The sequence below is a fragment of the Tupaia chinensis genome, unplaced genomic scaffold (assembly GCF_000334495.1).
Source record: "Tupaia chinensis unplaced genomic scaffold, TupChi_1.0 Scaffold000546_1, whole genome shotgun sequence".
In the NCBI taxonomy this organism is placed as follows: domain Eukaryota; kingdom Metazoa; phylum Chordata; class Mammalia; order Scandentia; family Tupaiidae; genus Tupaia; species Tupaia belangeri.
The window spans coordinates 231074-252069 of record NW_006160058.1 but is presented as its reverse complement, the minus strand read 5'-3'; the positions used below and the strand labels follow the sequence as shown (position 1 = coordinate 252069).

Genomic DNA, 20996 nt, shown 5'->3' with positions numbered 1-20996 from the left:
ATTCCTGCTATGCTAGTGTAAGTATCCGAGTGTACCAACTCACAAGTGTTTTTTAGTCACCCCCTAAATAGATTAGAACACAGTGGCCCTGATAGAAGAGTGACCTTTTTAACCACTTTTATGTTTTCTGGGGCAGTGTTAAGGTTCAATGGCATCTAATACTAAGAGTGACGTACCAACTGTGCTTAAAGGATTACAGTTATAAAGAGACCAGAAGAATTTCTTGTAAAAAGTTTGCTTCATTGAAAACCACTGTCTTCTTCTCATAAAGCAGAGCTATACTAAAGTTTCCATTTTTAGACACTGAAGAAACATTTGCTTCACACAAAACGAAAATGAGAATAAACATAAAGTCATCTCTAGCTTACTTTATCCTCTTCTTTAGCTCTAGACCTCTCCCCTGTACTTCTTTGACACACATATTAACATTTAGGCAAATAGGATACATCTTAGACTCAGTAAGGAAAAGAAACTCGCCAGTCCATAGAGAAGACGTTTTGACAACATTATGATTACCCAACCAGATTAATTATATTTTAGCTGTGCTGGAATGGATCTGATTCATCCAAATTGTCACCTCAATTTAATGACTACCATTGGAAGCAGTACATTTAGCTAAATTTCCACTTACATTTGGATTCTTAGTCTTTTAAGATATCTTTAAGGTTGCAGTGCTGAGCGGTTTTGAGATGTAAAGTTATTCCTTATTCTAAAGACTGTTTGTCATTCACCAGACAATATAATGAAAAGCAGTAGAAACTGCCAAATTCTTATAAAATATCACCAAATTTTCAAGGAAGAAGAGGTAGCTATCACTGATTTATACATATGGATGGACCCTTTATCATGTGCCAACTATCCGTCAAAAATTTCCAGCTCACTTTTAAGAGGTCATTCAAATTCTAACACTGCAAAGATTAATTAGAAGAAGAAATGAAATTTAAAATTGAACTAAACGGGAAAAGCACACAGTCTCCTGCTATCTTCTCGTATGCCTCTCTATATTCTAGTCAGTTCTTAAGATCGTAAAGGTCACTAGTCCAGTTTAGGTTATAAAAAGCATTATAGGGCCAGCAGGTGGTGAGGTGGTGAAGCTGCTGGATTCTGACATGGCTGACCAAGGTGTGAGTCCCAGAACTGGTGGCTTGCAAATCACAGTAAATAAATAAACAAATAAATAAATAAGCAAGCAGTATATACTCTCAATGGCTGCTTTTGGTCAAAATAATAGGTCATTTTTGGGACCAGCAGTTAGCGTAATGGCTATGTTGCTGAACTCCCATGTAGTCGACCACAGTTCAAGTCCGGACTCAGTGGCTTAAACTCACGTGTGCGTGCGTGCCCAAGATTCTGAGAGGAGAATGGAGGAGAAGGGATTGTGGTGTGGCCATCCCCCATGGGGGGGGATTTATCGTTTTCTGTCTCTCTGTCTTCCTGGTGAGCGCATGCGCCCTATAGCAAAAACCTCTCAAAAATAATAAAATAATGGGTCATCGGAAAAAATCATGACATATTTTCCTGTGCAATAGAGTGTCATGACTTTCCCGATGACCCAACATATTAAAAAAAGTCATTAGACTTCAGATGTGAAAAGCATGTATTCTCAAATATTGATCATTATTACTCAGAAAAAACTGATATGTAATTGGAGAAATGAGGGTGGGATAGTGTTTCTGATGGACCATACACACTGAAAACGAGTATATTGCTACTCTCATACAATAAAAAAAATTTCAAAACAATGAAATCACAAGATGAGAAAAGATATCCACAGGGGTTTAAATAGAGAACTGTAAGCAATATCACACCATCCCACAGGTTTTATCATTTAGTATAAAGTAAAAAGTCTTAGTGGTCTACAAGACCCTCCATGAATTTCTCTTTCTTCACATCCCAAAACCACCAACACATGCCCCATATTTACGATTTTATCTCCACCCACTTTCTCTTTGCTCCTTATTTATTTATTTTTTTTTATGCCAGAGGGTGCATGTAAGTGCATGAGAAAGAGAGTGAGAAACAGAAGGAGGGAGAAAGCACCTCTCCAACAGCCTGTGTGCTACAATACTTTTCCTTCCATTTGTCATCAGAACCCTGGTGGATTCCAGGTACCCAGGCGGGCCTGGATTTGAACCGCAAGTAGCCATTGGGATCCAGCTTCCCTTGGTCAGCACCTAACCCCTGCAGTCCAGGGTGGGTTGCTCCTTGCTCTATAAACAACTTCCATCTAAGGGACTTGCATTTGTGTCTATTTCCTCCAGATACCTACCTAGGTATTCCCTCATTTTCGTTGATTTCTCATCAAAAATCTTCTGGTATTAACTGGATCTTCCTGATAACCCTTTATGAAATATCATAATATCTATTTTTCAGAGCCAGTGGTCACAGAGGTGACAGAATGGCACCTGTGAACATGCAGAGATCAGAATTCATCCAGTTGAAATTTGGGTTGAATCCAGGAACCACACTTGTGTCTGAGCTCTGAGCTGGTCATGGAGGCCTGGAAACATTCTCTTGTTGCTTGTTTAAATAAATCAGAGAATCTGGGTCTTGCTCATAGATCACTTCTGTGGAGCCAGAATAGCATCTTCTCTGTTTTCAAAAACTATACCCAAGTTCTAAACAATAACAAGTGACACAAAATCTGGCAAAGAGGCCAGCTTGTATCACTATCTGTAGCTCCCAATTCAGCACTGAACCAGAAGACAGAATGCCAATTTAGACTCATTAACCTTCCTGATACACTTCCTCTAGCAGAGCATAAATAAGTTTGACTGCGAGTTGAAGTTTGCTGTGCCAGATTTTCGGCTTCAGCTCAGTAACTGTGGACACAATGCTCTTCTCTCCCAATAGCTACAAGCAGAAAAATGGCATCAGATTTGAAATTTAAATGACCTCAGGCAATGTGTTGACCTAAATTTTCTGTCAGTGATTTAAGAGGCATTCAATGGCTCTAGGCAGAAACAAAAAGAGAGCTGAAAAATCTCCCCATGAATAATCTCAAGCAACTTCAGGGCCAGATTTCGTCTTTAGATTTCTGCACATAACTCAGTCAAGTTCTCATCTGGGGGAAATGAACAGCACCTCTGCTGTCTGAACACAATATTGAACTCAAAACAGTGCTTAGGAAAAGACAGATGATGCCAGAGCCTGGACTCTGAAATATTTAGTAAACAGAAAATAGTATTTTGGAGATACATAGAAAAGACAAATAAATCTTACAATTTTGGTGTTAGCACAGAAATATGAACACATAAGTAGGAAGCCTAGAAGCGTAAGATCAATATGCACAGGGACTTCTGGGATGCTCACTCAGAAGAAGTGTTTATGGTCCCTAAAACCTTTAAAAATGAGATAAAAAAAATAGGAATTCTAAAAATATGGTTTATGGGGCCAGCCGTTGGTGTGGTGGCTAAAGCGCTTGACTCTCTCTCACACACCCGACTGCCATTGGAGTTCCAGACCTGAAGACTTGAAAATCATGCTGGGCACATGTGCCTGCCCAAAAACCTAGGAGGAGAATGGAGAAGGGATTGAACTGAGGCCATCCGTCATTGGGGAGATTTCGTACTTTCTCTCTCTCTCTCCTGCAAATCACCCTTCCTAGGGCAAAAACCTAAAAAAAATTAAAAACAAACAAAAAAAGATTTATGCAATATCTAAATACTACCCTCTTCTTTTTCCTCAGCAGACTGTTTCTGGGGTCAGCTAGTGGTACAGTGGGTGAGGTGACTAGATCCTACATAACTGACTACAGGTTCAAGCCCCAAACCTGTAGGCTTGAAAACATGCTGGGTACATGTGTGTGTAACCCAAAATTTCCAAAGGAAGAAGAAATGGAGAAGGGATTACACAGTGACCATCCCGCACAAGGATGCTTTCTCACTTTCCCTCTGTCTGTCTCTAGCAAGTACATGTACCCTCTAGCCAAAAAAAAATATATATATAATTCTGAGTAATCATTATTTTGCATTACTATTATTGCCAACATCAAGATAAAAATTCCAAGTTTGCATAAATAAAGCAATTCTAAATAATAGTACAGCATAAAGGCTGTATTCTCCTCTCAAAATAGTGTTTTCATGGTATTCTACTTTAGTGTCATTTTTTTAAAAGGAACAATACATTAGACAATATGTGTGACAAGTAGAGGAAATACTGTCAAAGACATTTGCAAGGAAAGGGTTTTATTTCCGGTAGCAAAACTATTGGCATTCTTACATTCTTGGAAAATAACATGTGTCAATATGTATACTGTAAATGACATTGATACATTCTTTTGGCAGTATACTGGTGTCTAATTAACTATACTTTGCAGTGCTTCTTTATTAGCTATTACTTTTGCTGATAATAGAAATGAATTTTCACAAGAGTTCTACCGAGCTGCATTGAACAGTAGCTTTTAAAGACTCAGCCAAAGAAGCAGCTTAATGAAATAATTAAGCAACAGCCACATCTACCATGTGGGTGAGTTTATGATATAAAGTACTGCCCTAGCAAAACACTGAACTACTTTGGGAGCAAGTTGCATTTACAGTGCATTATTCCACTGCAGTGCTTCTTTGAGGAAAACACAAGGCGATCTGTCCCTAAAGCTGCTGCTAAGTTAGTTAAGCACAACGCAACGGGAAAAGGCCACCCATTTAGGGCAAGCTTGTGTAGCAAGCCTTTCCCCACTTCTGCCCTTCCAACTGCTAAAGGATCGTAAAAAGGCATCATTTCAGTTTAATTCCCAGTCAGTGTTATCTGTTCTTTATGTAAGTTTGCATATATGCTCTCATGCATCAATAACCATTGAACAGTCACTGAACAGGGCTGGGCATGTGGAAAGAGAATCATGTATTGCTACTTACACTTAAACAGCAGAGACTGTGCCCAGTCAATGCTTGTCACAAGGAAGAGGAGCCAGAGCTTACAGGACAAGACACATAAAACAGAAGTCACTTTGGGCTGGCAGGTCATGTAGTAGTTAAAGTGCTGCACTCCCACATGGCTAAGTGTGGTTTGAGTCCCGGACTTGACAGTTTGCTTTCTCTCTCTCTCTTTGTCTCTCTCTGTTTTTTTTTTTTTCTCTGATCAAATAAAAACAAATAAATAAAATTAAATAAATAATTCTTTTAAAAATTGAAGTCACTATACTTTTCTCATGTCATAGAATAAAATTTTACCGTAAGGGATATAAAAAAATACAAGAGCTTCGTTTGCCAATTCCGTAATGTCCATTCATTTCTTTGTCTTCTAAGACTATTGATAATTTAACCTCACTTCAGATTATTTATTTGTGGTCCAGGCATGATGGACACATCTCTGCAATGTTGGAAGCCACATGGAAGATCAGTGTTCAGTTCCTGGGTTGGCTGTATATGTCAGGAGTGCACAAGTGTGCCCATGATTTTGACTGGCTGAAAAGGCTGGGAGTGTGGGGTATCATAGCACAAGATCCTATTGATGGTGCTTGCCTGCCTGCCTCTCTCTCTCTCTCTCTCTCTCTCTCCTCTGAAAGAAATAAGAAAGATTATTTACTTTTACTTTTTAATAATAAATGTGCTCAGGACACTGTTCTTCCTTGCATGTGAATGGGCGCATACACACATCCAGAAACATTTCTACCTCTATCTCTAGTCAATGTTTTGTTTTTCATTGCCAGAAGGCACATACACTCACCAGAAAGAGAGAGCCAAAGAGATGGGGAGAGGAAAGAAGCACTTCCTTGTGGGACATGGTCATGTCACAATCCCTTCTCCATTTCTTCATCAGAAATGCCTGCTGTGTTTTATAAGCTGTGGGGCCCAGACTTGAACTGTGAAAGGCCATGTGGGATCCACCTTCTCTTAACCACTAGACTATGAGGCTGACCCTATTATCTATCAATCGATAATTTTCTCTTCTACCAAAATAAGAATTTCTTGAGATCAAGAACAATATCTCTGATATCTTAATCTCTTTAGATTTGAGGTTAATCTGATGTCTCTTACAGAACATTAAAACACTGGACTTTTTTTTTTTTTTTTTTTTTTAAAGAAGGGAGAGAGGAAGAAATGCAGGGAGGGAAGAATAACAAAGAGAAAAAAAAAAAGGGAAGAAAAGAAAACAGTTGATGTGACATGCCAAAACACAAATGAAATATCATGTATTGCTGGATAATGGTTTATTGACCATATGGTCTTTAAACTGACATTCAGATGATTAGGCAAGAAAACATGGTCAAATACAACCAGTAAAATGGCAATTTAACATAATATAGGTTTTTGAAAATTTTAATATTAATCAATTATATTAGCCAAGGTGGTGTAAAATGATTTTATCATCAAATAATCATTTCATATTGCAAAGACTGTATCTTATATTAATTTTTATCTATTACAAATAAACTTTTCTTGCTTTGTAATGCTTCCTTTAGATTCGTCTCTGCTATTTAGATTTTAGATGCTCAAGTCATGTGTATCTTTTCAGGCTACAAATGAATCACGCACAGATAATGATTCAAGTTGTTAGAAATGTGAGTTTCATGAGATTTTATTTTTCAGCTGGTAATGAAAACAGGAAGATTCACAGTCAAAAGTGAGGACAGACTCGGATAGCAGAACATCTGTGAATAAAATGGCTGATGAAATCTGGAGCACAAGAATTTTCTGTTGTCAACCATAGGCAGCTTTTAAAAGTCTACAGGTCAGAAGTCAGGGTTGACATACTCTTGTAATATAAAGCTAAAGAATCTCTTGGGCCAGTCAGTGGCATGGTGAAGGTGGCTGGATCTTACATGGCTGACTGTGCAAGTTAAAATAAGAATTAATAATATTATAATAATTCACTCAATTTAAATTCACTAAATTTTTAGGGAGATAACATTAAAGAAAAAAACTTAGTGAACTACTTTTCAAATCAGAAATTAATAAATTTGATCCTTTTTCTTGTTTTCTTAAAAAATTACACACATGAAATTTCTAAATTATTATTTTAATTTTGCCAGAGAGCAGATTTGTTCCCTGGAGACAGAGAGAGAGGGAGAGAGAAAGTGAAAAAAAGCACTCACTATGGGGGGTGGTAATGCGCCAATCCTTTCTCTTCTATATCTCACTCCTTTCGGGATTTGGGGCACCTGTGCACATGCACCCACCATGTTTCTCAACCCGCCAGGCCCAGAATTTGAACTGCATAGTTGGTCATGTGGGATCTAGCTATCTTAACCACCACGGCACAGGCTGGCCCCATATTATTAAAAGCGATACATTACAAAATTTAATTCTTATCCCTGGACGTATTTTCAGTCTTTCTTTGAAATGCAGAACAATTGCTAGTTTATTAGAAATCTAACAACGTTCTCTTTCTGCAGTTTAGTCCAGGGTTTTACCTAAGTAGAGAGAGAGAGAATAGCAAAGTTATTTTTAAAACAGCTCTAGGGTCGATGTGAATACAGTCACATAGCAAAAGGACTTCAAAAACTAAGAAAATGGCCAACTTAATTGTGGGACACATCTGGAGTTGAATATTATATCCCAGAATTTAATTTGGAAAATTGAATCACAACAAAAGATAAAGTACATGAGACTGAACTGGTGAAATAGAATTTTATGACTTTTGACTAAAGCATTGTTGATTTGTTTTCTAGGCTTTGTTTTCCGATTTTAAGGATTTTTAAGGATTTTTGTGTTGCCTTGAGCTGCCGATAGGTTCATATACCTACTATTTGAACAGAATTACAACCTGTTTCTTGTCTTTAAGTTTTAAGTATATTTCCTTAGCATTTCTTTGATTTATTAAAGTTAAATCTGCTTTTCTTGAAATACGTAGTTAATGACCATAATAAACTATATAGCATCAGCTAGGTGCTACCTTATAGTATATTCATTCTACTCAGAGATTCATGCCTTAAGTCAGACAATTATTCATAGATATGTATATATCAGCAGAGCTTGCTATTGAAAGTAGTTAGATTATTTAGGAAATTTTGTGAATCAATAAAACGTGGGGGGGGGAAAGGAATGGAAAACAAATGTGGACACCTGAGATAGCGTGGGAGGAGTATGGGAAATGGCAGAGAGTGAGAAATGGGGGGAATATATATGAAACTAGAAATGGAAAATTATTGATGATAACATGTATGATTAAGTTACTATGCAGCATCTTCTGGATGGGAAATTACATTTTGTATGTTGTGACAATGCTCAGTGAATAAATGTAAGTTAATTAATTTAAAAAAAAAAGAAATAAGAAAAGATTAAAAAAAAGAAAAGAAGAAATATGTTTTCCCCCCTCTAGCACCCTATAGCAAAACCCAAAAACCCAAAACAGGCCATTCCCTGTTTTGCCAAATATGTTACCATAACATCATATATTCATCCTCCCTTTTCTATCCTCACGGTAGTTTTCCTGGCTCAGTTTTCATTACTGCACACCTCTCCTACTGCAATAAATTCTACCTGTTAATATCCATCATCTAAAACCCAAATATAATCACCCAAATCAACACTACTCAGAAACATTTGATAGTTGTCTGGGTTACAGAGAATAGAAACCAACCTTCCTAGTGAACCCATAATGTGTTTCACAAGCCTAACCTATTGCTCTAGGGCTCATCCCAACATTCCACCCAACACACTCCCCACCTATTGCTCTAGTGTGCTGCTAAGTAACCCCATTGAGAGTCCTATGTCTATACCTTTGAACTTGCTATTCCTTTGTTTGGAATTATGTTTTCCTATTTTCATTATCCCATATTTCAAGACTCAATTAAAATAATATAATTTATGATGCTTTCTTTTATCATCCTGTCAGAATTGATGGCCTTCTCCATTTTGATTCCAGAGGGCATGTGTACTTGCTGGGAAGAGACAGAAAGACAAAGAGAAAAAGAGAGAAAGAAAGCAACAGCCAAAGGGTGTGGTCATGCCATAATCCCTTCTCCATTGCTCCATCCTGTCAAGATTTTAAGCATGTGTCCACATGTACCCTGTATGTTTTTCCAGTCACTAAGTCCAGGACTTGTTTTATTTTTGTTTGTTGTAGTTTGCTTTTAAAAGTTATTTAATTTTATTTATTATTATCATCATCATCATTTTGTAAAATTTGCTATAGGGCATAAGCAGTCACTAGAGAGAGAGAGAGGCAGACAGAGAGAGTAAAAAAGCAAGCCATTAGGTCTAAGACTTGAACCATGGTTGGCCATGTGGGAATCCAGCACCCCATCCACCATACCACCTTCTGGCCCTAGATTTGAACCATATAGTCAGCCCTGTGGGATTCAGCTCCCTTAACCACCATGCCATGGGGCTGGCCCTCCATTTGCTTCTCATATTTAGCTCATTCATCTGTGACTGCACTTTTCAAAATCTAACCACAGAATACTTGTAAGTCTCCCCAAGAGGAAAGTGAGCTGGGAAACAGTCTTTTTCAACTTTATTTCCCTAGATACAAGTATAATAACTGGTGTATGGTACATCTTCTACATGCATTTAATGACTAATTTTAAACCACAGTAACACTAAGTCTTACACCATGTTTTTGTATCAGATCACATAGCACACACTTTTCTCTATGTGTTTATTACTAAGAACAAAAGGAATATTGTATGAAATTGTTTCAAGGATTACTTTCTATTACTTTCTCCATAAAAGACCATTTCCACATGATACACGGTGACCCATCACTGTCTTTATATGCTCTTATCCACACAAATCAATATCAGATTAAGCCAACTAAATAATACTAAATGGTTAACTTCAAGTTTTAAAAATACAGGTAAAATAGACATTTCAGTCAGATAAATTATTTTGTTTTACTTTCAAATAATTAATTTTAATTATCATTCAATTTGACCAAAGAGAGAGAGGGAGATGAGAAAGCAAGTAACCAGGTCTGAAATTTGAACCATGTCATCCATATGGGAGTTTAGCACCCCAACCATCACACTACCTGCTGGTCCTGAGATAAATTTTTAGTATCATCAAAGTAATCAAACATACTGAAAACAATGGTTTTGGGATCAACTGTAGAGAGGGAAAATAATTATTGCTTTGCTATCCACTCATTCATTGTGCAGTATCCCATACCTCCTGTGGTGTTACTGAGTGCCAGTTATGTTCTGGATACCAATCTGATTATGGAAATATAAAGTTGGATGCACGGTCCCAATAGCTAGGCTTTTCTTTATACATGGAAGCACTCAGTTTGCTAATTCAACCAAGCACTTTTTGTAAAATCTATTCTAGCAACATAATCTCTGCTCATAGAATGGGATGGGCTTATCTGAATCCTCATATGAGATCGATGCTCCAATTAAAAACATCTATGTTTTCTTACAGCCAAACAAAAGTGGAGGACTGCATCAACAGCAACAGTGAGTAAATAACATTTGCAACAATAACAAGAGATGTTCTTGTAATTAAAAAAATACTTTGCAATCACAGGAGTCATGAAGCATTTAAAAAACCGTACTCCTCTCTTTTCAGCCACTGCCAGCCTTGACATGCACCACCAAGCAAGGCCACAGGCATACAGGTGTTCAATTAAGCAGCTCAAAAAGTCTCATTTTTTATTTTTAGCTCTGTGGCTCTGGATCCACATTACAATGTTTTCAATGATAAAGCTTCAGAATTGTTCTAAATGTATCCTGGGGTTTCTGGGTGTTCTGGGTGATCAATATGGTAACAGTCATATACCACACAATGACATTCTAGTGTTTGACAGTTGGCATATATAATAGTGATGCTGTAAGGTCATAGTAGGTGGTACCATGTAGCCTAGTTGTGTAGTAGGCTATCCTGCCTAGGTTGGTGTGAGTACACTCTATGATGCTCACACAGCAATGACATCACTTAACAATGCGTTTCTCAGAATGCACCTCCATTGTGAAGTGAAGCATGACTGTATCTAAGCTGGGTTTCTAGGGGTAGGAGAATGTCTGTGGAGGGGAAGGAGAAACCACTCAAAGACTGTCATAATTAGGTTGAAAAATGCCTGTAACTACTGCTTGGAAGATGTCTTATTTTAAAAATATACCAAGATAACCTTTACATTTGCATTGTCCTTCTTTTCACTGTCCCAAAGGAATCTAAACCCACTTTACAGCACATTATTTTCTTTTTAACTGTCACATCCAAGATCTGTTTTACTCCTCTCATAAAACTGATCAGTTTACCAGTGAGCTACGAATAAGAATGATGATGATGGTGGTAGTGCTGCTGATGGTGCTATAATGATGTTATTATTATTCAGGATAATTCTGACAATGATGAGTCTCAATTCCAAACCTCCGTTTCATTCTTCCTTTGTCATCTGTCACTGCTCTCTTCTTGATCCCAGAAACCATCTCCATTACTCATTTTTTTTCCCCCAGCCTTGTCCTTCCTGGGCTTTCTTTCAGAACGCCTATGTTATTTCTTTCTGTGACTGCTTTCAGAGATTCTATTCTTGGTTCTCTAGATATGCACATCTCAAACTTTAATGCACATATAAATCATCTGGGGACCTTATTATAAATGCACATTCTGATTCAGTAGATCTGGAATGAGGACTGAGATGTTGCATTCTAATAAGCTCTCAGGGGATGACGATGACGATGCTGATCGGATTGCTAATCCATGGATCCCATACTGAGTAAGAAGACTCTAGACACGTACTCTTCAGTATGACAGCTACTGGACGCATGAGGCTATTGAACACAGAAAACGATACCAGTCCTGATATGTGTTATATATATTAAATATACACTAGAGTACAAAGATTTATATGAAATAGAATACAAAATATCTCATTAACAATTTTTTACCTTGATTACATGTTAAAATGATAATATTTTGGATATATAGGGCTAAAAGTATAAAAATTTCACATGCTCATTTTCACTTCTTTAATGGAAATGACAGAAAAATTTAATTACATATAAGGTTCACATTTCTCTTGATTAGAACTGCTTCGGTCAGCAGCAGACATTTCAGAAACTAATGAAGTGTAGGATTCAGGGTCTCTCACTATACCGGCAGTTTCGAAGCCTTATTTGTGATGGGCTCTAGCAAGTTTGCATTTTGCAATGTTGTATTCTTTTCTTTAAACAGAACATCCCAAGCTAAATAGGCTTTCATGCCTCACCAAACCTCTATCTGCCTTGTGGACTACACATGAGGTCGTTCATGCCAAAGTTTCAACTCTTGAAACTGCAGATAACTACACCCAGGCCCATAAATCTCCCCTGGCTCTCCTCATACTTCCAACTGGCTAAGTCAACCTCTTTGAGTAACCACATCATCATAACTTTATTCTCCCTGGAAACCATTATTCTTACTTGCGGTAGATTCTTAATCTCTTTGTGTATTTGCTCATTTTATTCTTTTAGCTAGGTGGCTCAGTCTGAAGTCTACCTTAAGACTCATCTCCAAGATGTAGCTAACTATTCCAGATCCCAACGATCACTCTCTCTAACACATCTGAGTGAGCTGTCATCCCTTTGTATTATTTGCTTTAGGGAATATTGTCATTTTAGTATATATTTACACATACTCTCTATTGTCCTTTCACCTTAACCTTCAAAACCTTGCCGTTTCCAGGGTTCCTACAAATATTTGAATTATAGAACAAGCATGCATATAAAACAAGCACCCTTACTCTGTGTTTTACTGAGAACTTAAGGGGAATACAACATAAACCACCAAATAAAATGCCAAGTGGACAGGCTGCTTAGTAGATGTGAAGAATTCTCTGGTGATCTCATTCTGAAATATCCATCGCCACTGCTGCTTTATGCATTTGTTCAAACATGCTTGGAAGATGGTGGAGGACACCTGCTTTTGGTGTTGAATTCCTGGTTCCCTATGGCTAGAGTTTCTGCTCTGCCCAGTTACAACCGAACCATTACCTATCCTCCTGTGCCAACAGTGACGCTGCCAACACTGGCTCTGTCTTCTGGGATTGCAGGCTGTGCTATCTTCCTTTCCCACATTTTGGGAAGCCATATATTCCATGTAGGAGAGATCATTCACATAGCCTGTTCTCCATGAGTAAGCACACAGGGACAAAGATACACAGATCTCTCCCACTGGAATGAGCTCTGTAACTGTCTTCTCCATAGTATTTTCAGCGCCATCTTTAATTAGTGAATGAATGTTGAAAGGGGAACCTTAATGTTTTCACTGGTAGCCTCTAGCATTTCTTGTTTGTTCTGCATAATCAGATAATCAGTTTTTGTGTCATTGTGTCTCCTAAGAGCCTTGCTACCTATTTATGCTGTCATTCCCTGCTGCTGTTATATAGAATTAATTCCCCAAGTCTTCATTTTTGAAGTTTTTTAATTCAATTTTTTTGTTTCCTTAAATAAATAGCAGGCTTAATAAAGGTAGGGTCATAGTTTGTATACATTTGAATCTGAAGCAGTGCTAGCAGTAATGAATAACTTTAGTATCAAATAAGTCTGATTTAAATCTTGGCTCTGTCAACTATTATTTGACCTAGAATGAATATATAATGATTTTTTTTAAAATATTGTAATGTTCAGATTTTGCTCACCTTTATTTCTTAAAGTTAGAAATAAGAAATAATTTTCAATTGGAAATAGATACGTTTTAGAATGCTATGAAGGGTTGCTTTTTTAGTTTATTTGTTCTTTTATTTTTCTAGAGGGCATATGCACTTGCAAGAGAAAGGCAGATAAAGCACAAGGGAAAGTGAGAAGGTACTCCTGAAAAGGGATAACCAAGTTGCAAACCCTTCTCCACCATTTCCCCCTCCTCTCAAGATTTTGGGTGTGCATGGATACACACATGCCTGGTGTGTTTTTCAGGCCATCAGACCCCCGGACTTGAACTGTGCAGTCAACATGTAGGATCCAGTTGTCTTAACCACTGCACCATTGGTTGGTCCCAAAATCATTTCAAATGATTACTTTTTCCACCTATAAATGGCTGTAAAAATAAAACCAGCACCATGATGCTATTGTGCAGTGGTAAAGGCTGCTCAGGAGAAACCAGATTCCACATGGTGACTGAGCTTTGAATCTCTGGCTTGTTCAACCTGAAACACTGCCAGTCTGGGCACAAGTGTCCAAGATCTGACAGGCTGATGAACTGGAGGAAGAGAATCATGGCATGACAAGACTTTATGGAGGATGCTCATCTCACTCTCTCACTGTCTGGTGTGCATGCATATGCTCCATCATGAATAAAGAAAAAAAATACAAATAAAAACACCTCATTTGTGGTAAAGATTAAATAAAGTAGTATATAGAAAGTACTGGACAGAATGCCTGATATATAATATGTATCTTATAAATACATCCATTATAGACAATAATAGTAAAATTACCTAGTAGAACCCTTAAATACACAAGTTCAGTAAGTTATTCATCAACCAGCCTGGAATTCCATGTCTGAATACATTCACATATTGGTTTCCATCATCAATTCATTAAGTTCCTACTATATCTAAATTTTATACTACACATGCATTGCATAATATTTACAAAGTATGTGTCTACATAGTCTCCAACTCTGTCATTCATCATAGGAATATTTGCCTCTAGAATATCAGTTGTGACATGTATGTTGTTGTTGTTGTTTTTAGTTTGCCGGAGAGCATGTATGCTCCTAGAGAGATATATAAAGAGAGGGACAAGACATCCTCCAATGGGGCATGGTCATGCTGCAATCCCTTCTCTTCCATTTCTTCATCCTGTCAGCATTTATGGCATGCGCTTGCACCCCGAGCATTTTTCAAGCTACTGTGGCTGGTTTTCATAGTTGGCCACATGGAATCTGACTCCCTTAACCACTAGGTCACGGGTAGCCCTCTAATATGTATTAAAAAAATAATTCTCTATGCTATTATTAATTTTTCTTAACTTTTTTTTCTAAAAGGGATAATAAAAAATTAATGAAGGCAAGAAAACAATTTTGGAAATGGATATGTTACCCAGATAATCTGATCTACTGTGAATGTGCCCTTGGAGTGTGGAACATATGGAGGAGAAGCTCTTGCTAGCTAGATCAGATCATTAGCCACAGCAAGACATATTGTGCATTTCAGCCTGCTATGCCCAAGACTAAGAAGCCATAAACATGATATCCTCACTTTTTGGAGTGAGACTTTAAAAGAGCTTGAGAACATTTACATATGTAAATGACAGGGAGGTAGCAAGGAAAGGAGACATCACAAATGTCCTGCCAAAGTTATCACTTAATTACTTGAGATAGAAAAACACAGTAAAGATAAAAGCAACACATGCACACACACACACACACACACACACACACACACACACGTAAACTATCACTAGGAAATAAATGGAAAAAGTCTTTGAAGGAAATAGCACATTGCAATTTTACTTTTTTAAAAAAAAATATAAAAAGCAATTTTACTATTAAAGTCAAATGCAAAGGTAACAGAGAGCCCACAGGAAGAAAATACAAAACATACAAAAGAACCATAGTAAGATTTAAACAGAAACTCCAAAGAGTCTCAGTCTTGGCATTGAAGAAGTCATCTGTGTTAATAGTTTATCTCGGATTTGAATGCTTCATGTGTACAGAAGCAAACATGATGAGTAAGTTCCTTAGGCACCAATCTTCTCTGATGTATTTTAGTCCTACTTGTCTAGAAGCCTGAGATACATTCTAATTGAGAGAAGTAAAATCCTGCTTTTAGCAGATGTGGCACAGGGTATGAGTAGACGGTAGAGTACATATTTCCAATTGTAGCTTAAAAAGGATTATTCTCACTATTTCTCAAGTTATGCAACCCACACACTGGATCTGAAGCAGGAAAGGACACAAAGCGGTCTTCCTTTCACTCAGAGAATCATGGATGATCAAGAGAACATCATGAAACATCAGGTTGCAGAGTGACTAAAATAGGTGGTGGTGGTGGGTGTCCAGAGAGAATTCTTGAATCTATCTGCTCTAAGCAGTTGCTTCTTTTATTTTAGCTCAAGCTAATTTTAGAAGATGAAAGAGAGAAGTAAAGCAGTAGGGTAAGAGTAATGACAAAAAGATATCAATGGCATGTGGTAGATGGTGCTAAGATCATGAACTAAAATCCTGGCTCAACCATCACTAGCCATGAATGTGATCTAATCATGCTCCCTTCTTTCAAATTGCATGGATCCCAACAGAACACCAGAAAGTGCCCAATAAGTGAAAGGCTTATATCTCACTTAGCTGAGATGGCTTATGTTTTTCTGTAAGAAAAGATATCTACTGTTGATGGCACTATAGGAAAACAAAAACAAAAACTTTCCTTTTATTTATATTTTTTAAAAGAACTTGTTATTTTATTTTATTTATTCTTTTTTAACTTGCTGTAGGACACATGCATGAGAGAGAGAAAGAGAGAGAGAAAGGGAGGGAGGGCTCTGGAAAAAAGCGAGAAAGAAAGAAAGAGAGAAAGAGAGGAAGGAAGGGAGGGAGGGAGGGAGGGAGGGAGGGAGAAAGCGAGCCTCCAGGTTTGGGACTTGAAATGTGGTTGGCCATGTGAGTCTAGCGCTTCAGCCTCCATACCAGTGCTGGCCCTGCTCCGTCTTACTTTTAGTTTCATACTTCCTGAGACTGACTGTCACTAATATTCTTGAAATTCTGTCTTATCTTAGAGTCCTCATAACTAGAAAATGAAACACATATTTAACTTATTTTGTATCTATCTATCCATCCATCCATCCATTTTAACTTGCTAGAGGGTGTGTGCACTTACCTAATGCCTCCTCCTGTTCCACCTTACGTTTTAGTCACTGTGCTGCCTCAGGTGCCTCTTGGTTGTGACAATTTCTCAGACATTTCTTGTTTTTTGATGATCTTGACAGTAATTGGAAGATTGGTCACCTATCTTATAAATGCCCTTCAACTGGAATCTTTCTGGTGTTTTCCTCATAATCTGGCTGAGGTTAGGGGCTTGAGGGAGGAAGATTAGAAGGTAAAGAGTCATCTTCATCAGAGCACATCAAGAGTATGTACTATTGACAAGACTTTGCCACTGTCGATGTTCACCTTATGACCCAGGTGAAGTACTGTTTGTCAGGTTTCCCCACAGTGAAGTTCTGCCCTCCCATTTTTCATAATGTATTATGTGGAAGGAAGTCACTGTACTCAACAAACCCTTGAAGAGTGAGTATGGAGTATGCACATAAATTAATTGCATGGAGATTTTCTTTTTTCCCCCTTTTTTTACTTATTTATTTTACACATTTATTTATAATTGCACAGATTCATCGATATTTATTTTATACTTTGTTATCATCTAATACAACATTATTTATTTCGATGTCCAAATTGTCCTAGCTTTGGTCACTGGGAGCTCTTTCACTGGGTTCCTGCGTCCTCTTATTTATATTTGTGTTATTTTTATTTTTACTCGTTTTCTTCATGAGACAGAGAAACAGAGAGACAGAGAGAGAAACAGAAAGAGACATCCTTAACAGGGTCTTCACACTCCTGTAGTCAAACTGGATTGTGGGTGAACTCAGTGTATTCACATAGACCTGGAACCTTCTTATATGGTTTCTAGTGTATTTAGCAATGCCTCTCCTGTCTGTTCCACTATGACTGGGCCTCCTGTGCCTTTTAAAATATATAATCATTATTTCTTTTAGCACTTCCTTATTTTCTGATATTAAAGATGCTCCAAGTTCTTTCTGTATATTTCCTGCTCAAGACCCATAATGTATTTCTCCAGGGAGTTCTGTTTTCTTTTATTAGGGAATAATATTAGCAATCAGGATCTGAGTGCTAGGTGTGCTTATTGTTCAGGCATTTTGCTTCTAGGTCCTCTCAGCTGACAGAAATAGGAAATATTTATAGGTATATATGTACATACAAGAGTAGGTATAAATATTTTATATGTAACCATCTGTATCTATAGTAAACCCACTGTAAGTTCTTACTCATGTCTCTAACTGAACTATTATCACATAGATGAGTCTAGCCTCTTCTACTTTGTTATCTTAACAGTGAGAAACCTGGCTCCCATCACCTGCCATTCATTTACGTACCTGTTTAGCAGCAGTAGACATGTATAGCAGTATCAGCACTGTCAACCATACACTCTTCCTTGCCCTTTCTCATGCCATTTACTGGTTGAAGAGTTATCTTTTCGATCTTTACCCTATGTAATTCCACTTAAGGTTTAAGTCTGATTCTTGTTCAACAAGGTCACTGACTTGCATAGCCACCATCTAATCTCTCTGTTCTTTGTAACTGGAAAATCTATTCTTCCTTTTCCCATATCCTTGAACAGTTTTGCCCATCTAAACATAATAAGAAGGCAAAAGAGCCTTCTTTAAAATTATAAAAACAATCAGAATTAGACTGCGTTTAGGCTGAATGATGATATCCTCTGCCTCTAGTTGCATCATAATTTTTTTTTTTGGAGCAATTTTTTGCTATAGGGTGCGTGCGCTCGCCATACAGAAGAGAAAGACAAAGAGACAGAAAGCGAGAAATCACCCCCCGGGGGATGGCCACGCTGCAATCCCTTCTCTCCATTCTCCTCTCAGGATCTTGGGCATGCACGCACATGCACCCAGCATGAGTTTTAAGCCACCGGGTCCGGGACTTGAACCGCGGTCGACTACATGGGTGACCAGCAACATAGCCATTATGTGAACTGCTGGTCCCGTTGCATTATAATTTAAAAAAAAAAAGTCAAATGGGGACAGCAGAAACATTTCTTATTTAGTTCTCTAAGGTTGACCCAAGTCAGGTCCCCTTTATCGTTCTCATGATTATGCTAAAGTAGTTGGAGAGAAGAGAGTTAGTACTTCATTTATCATGACTGTTCTGGTATTTTTCTTTTTTATCAAAGAAAAGGACAATTCTGTTAAACAGATCTGGTCTCAATATAATACACTGAATTTTAAAGAAATATATGAGACATGCCATCATCGTTATACTTTGTACTGCATCTAAGTTAAAAAAACTGTTCAAAATCATATTAGTTTTATCATAAAGTAAAACTATGAGGTTAAAGAGTTATGAAAAAAGAAACAATAAAGAGGGTGAAGAGGCAACCCTCAGCCCTCAGAATGGGAGAATACACTTACAAACTATGCATCAGAGAGACTCATAACCAGAATATACAGGGAATCTAAGCAGCTTACCTGCAATAATAATAATTATAATAACAATAATAAATCCAATCAAAAGATAGGCAAACGAGCTGAACAAACAACTCTCCAAGAAAGACATATGAGTGACCAAAAAGCCTATGAAAAAATGTTAGTCTCTTAACATAATGGAAATGAAAATCAAAACAATGAGATACCTCTTAACCCCAGACAGAATGGCTAATATTAAAAAATAAAGAATGATAAGTGCTGGTGAGGCTATAGTGAAAATGGAACCCTCCTACTCTGTGTGAATGTAAATTAGTACAACCCCTGTGGAGTACAATATGGGAGTTCCTTAGAAACCTACAAATAGAACTACCATGTGACCCAGTAATTCCATTCTTAGGTATCTACCCAAAGAACAGAAAAACACTCAGTCAGAAAAACACTTGCACAACCATGTTCAAATTGGTAGGATATGGAATCAACCGAAATGTTCAAGTGGATTGTACAAGTGTGACACATGTACTCTATGGAATACTACTCAGCCATAAAAACAAACAAACAAACAAACAAACAAACAAAACAATGAGATCTTGACATTTAATATGAAGTGGCCAATATGGAAGATTTAATGCTAAGCAAAGCAAGCCAGACTATGAAAGACAGGCATAATACATACCAAATGTCTATGCTCTATAGCAGAAACTGAAAGATTGGAAGGCATAATAGCAGGAAGGCCAAATCTAGATACTAGAGACAATATGAAAGGGGGTGGGTAATAGGGATTGGGTGTTAGGGGCTGAGAGGGAGGAGATCAGGAAAGAAACAAACAAAATATTTAATAGATACAAAAATAAAAAGTTATCTGTTGATGATAATGAATTACATGCTTACAGTGAGTATGTATTAAAGTTCAACGGTCACGCATTCTCATAGTAATATAAGAAAAAGATTGGGGAAAATTTCTGAGCCAGGGTCCTTTCTTTTGCTCAGGACATTCCCATTCCTGTATTTTCTCTTTTATCAAATCATACCCATTCTTCAGAATCCAGTTCAGTCCTTCCTCCAGAAAGCCTTCCTAATTAACTCTGACCACTGATCTCTCTCATTTGGAAATTCTCCAGTTGTAACTGTCTATTGTATTAAATATCTGACCATTTTGCATAGACTTATCTTATAAAGTGGAAGTTTTGTGACGTGCTTTAAATCCCTAAGGTATGGAATGGTGCTATATGTTCTTCACTACTTCATTGAAGTCAACATCTTGCCAGTCCTACAGGAAGAATAAATACCAAGAGATAAATGTCCACAATAATTCAGTTTATTTTGACTAAATGGAATTTGGACAGTAAAATACTTGAAGTCTTTTGGAACTTTGAGGGCCCTGGGGCAAGTCAGAGTCCCTCTTGGATGAACTATAGCTAACATGAAGTCCACTAATGTATTTACTAATGATACCACTAGCTTTGGGTGAGAACTCTAAATAACCCTTTGTTAATTCTCTTAAATCTAACCTATTCTCACACTTTCAATTTCAATAATTTCTATGTATTTCCTTCTGACAATCTATTCTTAAGTGGTGCTATCTCTAGAAACATAGGTGTAGAAAAGATGGAACATACATATTCTTCTAAAGTAAGATGGATTTAGGGGAAAAAAAAAACTAACAAAACAACTAAAGGACTTTATTAGACAGGTAAAGAAATAAATGTTGCCAGGGGAAAGGAAATTTTTTTTCTGCTAGCATTTCAAGGAGACTCTATTTTCTAAAAAAATAAAAGAAAAACAGTTAAAGTTAAAAAACAAAAACTAAGAGGATACCGCTCTGTAGAAATTGAGAAAAGCTATAGTTGGTTTTGGGGTGAGTTAAGCTTTACTCTCTATCCTGAAATTACAACTCATTTCTCTTCAGTGGTTATGCTTAAAGATGAAGTATAACTTAGCTAAACCTTTTGTTCTTCCACAGAATCAT

At 37.3% G+C, this 20996-nt stretch overlaps 1 protein-coding gene and 1 long non-coding RNA gene across 3 annotated transcripts in view; one reads left to right on the top strand and one right to left on the bottom strand.

Annotated features, from left to right (window-relative positions):
- Nucleotides 1–20996, bottom strand: part of LOC102471472 (cGMP-dependent protein kinase 1-like) — a gene marked incomplete at its 5' end in the record, with an annotated part of 641417 nt that overhangs the window by 393624 nt on the left and 226797 nt on the right. The gene's annotated exons all lie outside the window — the stretch shown is intronic.
- The window catches only part of LOC102469626 (uncharacterized), a 75200-nt gene that overhangs the window by 900 nt on the left and 53304 nt on the right, over nucleotides 1–20996 (top strand). For both annotated transcript variants that reach the window (XR_335837.1, XR_335836.1), the window contains exons 2-3: nucleotides 6528–6669; nucleotides 10302–10336. This is a non-coding gene — a long non-coding RNA (uncharacterized LOC102469626). The remainder of the gene's footprint in view (nucleotides 1–6527; nucleotides 6670–10301; nucleotides 10337–20996) is intronic.